The sequence below is a fragment of the Plectropomus leopardus genome, chromosome 16 (genome assembly GCF_026936395.1).
Source record: "Plectropomus leopardus strain MGB_pleo_1.0 chromosome 16, ASM2693639v1, whole genome shotgun sequence".
NCBI lineage: Eukaryota > Metazoa > Chordata > Actinopteri > Perciformes > Serranidae > Plectropomus > Plectropomus leopardus.
Window position 1 is genome coordinate 25080001 of NC_142191.1, and position 5498 is coordinate 25085498.

Sequence of the window (5498 nt, forward strand, 5' to 3'; positions counted from 1 at the left end):
TGCCTTTATGACACAGTAAAGTTTATTTGAATCCAGTTTTGAAGATTATGTTATGTAATAGCTTGTGGTCAACTTGCATATTATCACATGTAGAATTTGGCCCTAGACTTATTGTATATTTGAAGCTTGTAATTTGATGCATATTAATCGGTAGCCTATGCTGCACTTAATGAGTCACACCCTCATTTGTACTTTGCACCACCAATCATTTGATTATTCTTCTTTATTTTCACTTCAAACATAAACTCACATTGTTTTTAAATCTACCAAGAAGTTTCTTTGAATGATAATACTGTCAGGGAGCAGATTGGTTTAAAGAGAGCACAAATTTGTTTTTGTTTTTTCCATACCTTAATGTGCTTTTAATCGAGGTTGTGACGCCTGTTTCACATCCAGCAGACAGAGATAAAGATCAGACTGATGTGAAACTAGATTGATGTGATTATGATTCATCATGGTTAGAGCAGCAGCAGAGCGATGATTCAGTGTTTAAAAAGAGCTGAGGGCTGTAAACTCATAAAGTCAGCCGCTTCACGTGACACAGTATGAAAGTCAGGATTTTGTGAACCTTGACCTCCATTAGTTTGTAGACTTGTTTCTGACTTGAAAAACATGTGTATTCTCTGAGAATAATTTACATCTTTGATATGAAAACGTGTTTAGTGGGACCCAGGGCTGTATTTAGATGATGTTTATGCTGTCTGGGGGCAGGGGGGGCACAGTTTTAAAGGAGGGGGGTCACATTTTGTAATTAACATTATTAAGAATTACATGGTATATTCAGTGTAATGGCAATTAAAAACTATATGTACTGTTATTATGAAATAATATCACATCAGTAAGCACTATTTGAACTCCAAATAGTCTTGAACAGATTATGAGACAATGGGCCCTGGACACAGACATGTAAAATGTCTCCTTGACCTCTAACATAAGAGCAAGACACTCAGACTGAAAAAGTGGTCTTTTTCATTCTCTTTGTGTATGTGTGTCTTTGTAGTCATCTTGTGTCTCTTTGTAGTGATGTGGTGTTCTGTTTATGGTTGTTTTGAGTTTCCTTGAAGTTGTTTGGTGTCTCTTTGTAGTAATTGTGTGTTTTTTAGTTATTCAGTATTTATTTGCAGTGGTTTTGTGTATCTTTGACATCAGTTTGTGTCTCTGTGTGGTCATTTATTATGTCTCTTTATGTTTGCATTGTGTCTCTTTGTAGTATTTTATAGTCTCTCTGTGGATGTTTTGTGTCTCTTTGTAGTAATTCTGTGCATGAGTACATGACCGCAAAGACACCTCAAAGTATGATGCATTATTTTTGGGTGTTTTGGTGGCCATTTTTTTGTATCTTAGTGATAGTTTTGTGTCTCTTTGTAGTATTTTGTTTTGTGTCTTTCTAGTCACTTGGTGTGTCTTTGCAGTGGTTTTGTGTGTCTTTGACACTGTTTTCTGTCACTTTGTGGTCTTTTTGTCTCTTTGTATCTCTTTGTGGCTATTTAATAGTCTTTGTGTTTGTTTTCCGTCTCTTTGGAATCTTTTCAATTTCTTTGTGGATGTTTTTTGTCTTTGTGGTCATATTTTGTCTTTTTGTGATCTTTTGTTTGTGTCTGTGGTTCTTTGTGGTCAACATTTTACATTACCTTTACATCAAAAAATGTCGAGCCATCACTTGTTACAAAGATTGTAGTCCAGGGAAGCTTCTGGTCCAGCACCCAGTAGGCCTGTTTATTAATCCATCCATGATGCCAACAGTTGTTAAGTGTTAAATCAATAATGTACCACCCCAGGACTCTTGTATCACATGAACTCTATTGCACACTGTACTTCTCCATGTCTCTGCTTACAGTGTGTGCTTGATCTTTGTGATTAATCTCTTTGTTTCTCTTACTTGAATAACAATATTTCCTGCCTCAAGGTTTATGTGAAAGAAAAAAACAAAAGGAAGCTTTTCATGTTAAAGTTGATTCTCCTGCTCCTAAACCTAACACAGTGGGTGGTTGTGGCTGCGTAGGTGTCATTTGTGGCTTTTTTTGAAAACCACTGCTGAGTGTACCAGTATGGTGGAAGGGCACTCTGTCAAAAGTACAGGCTATGATCTTTTATAAAGGAACCACGTTGTGCCAACTAAAGTCAGCTCAAGGTCACAAAGGACAATAAACAATGTGATTCAAGAGTGTAGGCCTTTGCATCAGTTCACTGGACAAACTGGTGCCATTGTTTGATTTTCACACAGCACCTGAACAGTCACACAGTAAGGTGTGTTTCTCATGATACTTAATTCACAGCTCAGTGCAGTTTGAAAGCCAGCTCTTTGTATCTGATACCAGCCTGTTTTCTTAGTACGGGTGATGTCATCATGCGGGCAAAAGGTCAGTTACAGATGGTCGGTAGGACTGAATAGCAGTGTTTTTTGTATGTTTTAGCCCATTTACAAACTACAAATCACTTAAATGGGTAGTTCAGATTTTTTTTATGGGGTTGTATGAGGTGTTATCCATATTCAGTGTAGTACATACTTTAGATGTCAGTAGGCATGCCCCAATTTTGGAGAAGCAGGCTGGAGACCAACACAGAAGCTACTGTGTTGCTGTGGATGGCCACATTTTAGCCACCTAAAAACAAGTCGCACCTACAAAAATATCAATATCAGTTTAAGTGTATGCTATATTTAAAATATTTTCACCACTTTATCTTTCTGTCAAACATCTGGTCCATCAACAGCTTTGGTTCCGTGTCTGTGCTGTCGTCAACAGCTCCTGTTTATTACAATGTTAAATCATTGTTTTTCTTAATATAGAGTCTAGCTGTGAAGAGAACAATATAGCAGCTTAAGCTTCATGTTGGAATTCACTGTGACGTGAAGATAAAGCACTGAAAATACTCTAAATATAGTGTACACGTGCAGTGTTATAGATTATTTTTGGTGGGACTTTTTTTAGTTGGCTAAAATATGTTTAGTGTCTGATCCCCATCGATCGCTGTGCATTGCTCCATGTTGGACTCCAGCCTGCTTCTCCAAACTTTGAACTTGCCAACTGACAACTAAAGATGTGCTATAGGTTCTGCTGTGGCTGCATGACTTATATTTTTATCTGATAAAATACCATAAAAAAGCTCCCTCCTTCCCTGCTTCCCTTTCCATCATCGAGTCCTCCCATGACCTCCTTTATTAGTTTCTTCCTTTTTCTTGTCTGTTGTCATCATTTTTCTCTCCTCTCCCCCTCTACCCTTTCACTTATTTCCTCATACCCCCACCCACTCTGTTCCTCTCCTCCTTTGCTGTTACCCATTTAAGTTAACCTCAGGGAGTCATACATCAGCAGCCACGTGTGGTGTTTTTGATAAAGAAGTCATGTTTTTGGTGACTGTATGTGTGTGTGTGTGTGTGTGTGTGTGTGTGTGTGTGTGTGTGTGTGTGTGTGTGTGTGTGTGTGTGTGTGAGAAAACTGACTGGTTGATGAAACTGTGTGACTGTGGGAAAGAAGTGGTGGCAGGTCATGGGATATAAATTTGAGGCTGTGGGGAATCTTATAAGTTTGTGATGAAGTTTGGCAGCTTATCATCTATCATCCCTCTTGCATAGATTGTTATAGTTATTCTCATATCCTTAAAGGTTTGCAGTCTATCTAAATACTATCATTCTGACTTTAGATATTGTTATTTTTATGTTGGACTATTCAGTAGGCTACACTTAGCATTACAATAAATAATTCTACCTCTCCTGAACAGAGGGTATACGGACAGGGTGGGCTATACTTATGCTTACTATTATGTATCCTCATACAATGTTTTTTATATCTTATGAAAATGCGCATAAAACAGTTCATTTGATATTACAAATTAGCACCCAGCAAAGTGCATCCTCACGATACATATTTTATGTAAAGTTTCATACTTAAAATAGGTTTAGGCAGGGACAGTTACATGGGTTAGGTTCAGGAAAAAAAACTTGGTTGGGTGTTCATATTACTTACTTAGCCTAAAGTTACATACTTAGCATCAAGTTACGTACTGACTGTGAAGTTAGCACAAAGTTACATACTTAGTGCAAAGTTACATAGGTTAGGTTTAGAAAATGAAACATAGGTGTTGTCATGTTACTTAAGTTACTTAATTAAGTTACATATTTGACGTAAAGTTACGCAAGTTAGGTTTTAGGGGGAAAAAACATGCTCACAACATACCTTAAAATAACTCAAAGTTCACTTTGAGTTAAAGCAAGGCTTAACCTAAAGCTCACATAGTCCCTAACACTAGTCTCCGGGAGGAAAGTCCTATGTTTGTTTGACCCATCCAACACGCCAACCTGCTTACTTATAAAGAGCAAAAAATGTGCTCTTTATACTGTTTTCTGTCAATTAATGCCAACTCCTCTTCTGATTCGGTCCTGACAACACAGCTCGATTGTTTCGCAGTTTAACAGTTTCAATTTAATGACTTTCTTTCAACGTGTAGTTAGAATCTTATTTACACTGAAAAATAGACATTAAAATGCTATAAACTAGACTATGATCTATAACTTTTATTTTTCAGCTAAATTTAGTCCACTTTTATTTTTGCCCAGTGTGTTGCTGTATTTTTTTTCCTGATAAGTTCATTTCATGTTTGTCTTCTTTTTTATGTAATTAATCAGAATAATAATTCTATTCTTTAGAAATATTTTTAGATTTTTAGTTAATTATGCTTATTGTTACACAACAGAATTAAAACCAAAGTTCTTTGCTAGCGTGATGAAGCTGCTGAAGCTTGAGCCTGAATATGTTTTCTTATTTGATTCATATTCTGCTGCAGTGACCCAGTTTCCCCCTCAGGTCTCATTAAACTTTTATTAAAGTTTCATCTCTCACACTACTTCACTGTTTTCTAACTGCAGCTCAGGCATTGCCTCATTTGTTGTGCCTAAGCACAAAACTCCCAACAGGAAGAACATGATGTTCATACTGGATGTCATTTCAGACAAAGGAAACTTTAACATTAATCACCTTCCTTCTTTCAAGCTGCAGAAGCTTTTGTGGGAGTCATGTTGCACCCTCAAGGCTGAAAAACTTCTCGTTTGACTTGTTTTTGCTTTGCATGACAGAAGTTAACCTCACAGGTGAAGTTTATCAGCGATCAAAGCTTTCACCTGGATTCTCCCTGATTATTTCTCTGCTCTTGTCCTTCACATTTTTATCCTGCTTCTCTGCCATTTGTTTTCCATGTTTGAGAGTCAGACGTTTGGAAGACTTGTTAAAAACAACCTGTTTTTGTGGCAAGGAATTGGCCGTTGGTTAGTTCGTGCAACTAATTAGCGCAACTAAATAACCGACGACCAGTTCGACTTAAAAACTTCCGACTTAAAAACTTCCCCTACATCCTTTTTACATATTTACACTTATATGAATGGTAAAAAGTACGTACATTTGGATTAAAATGCAGGGTGAAATGTTTTCTGGAATTAAAATGCCAAAAATGCGAAAAAAAAGATGGAGCAGCAAGGGACACCCAGGAGCTCAGCTGGTGGAAAG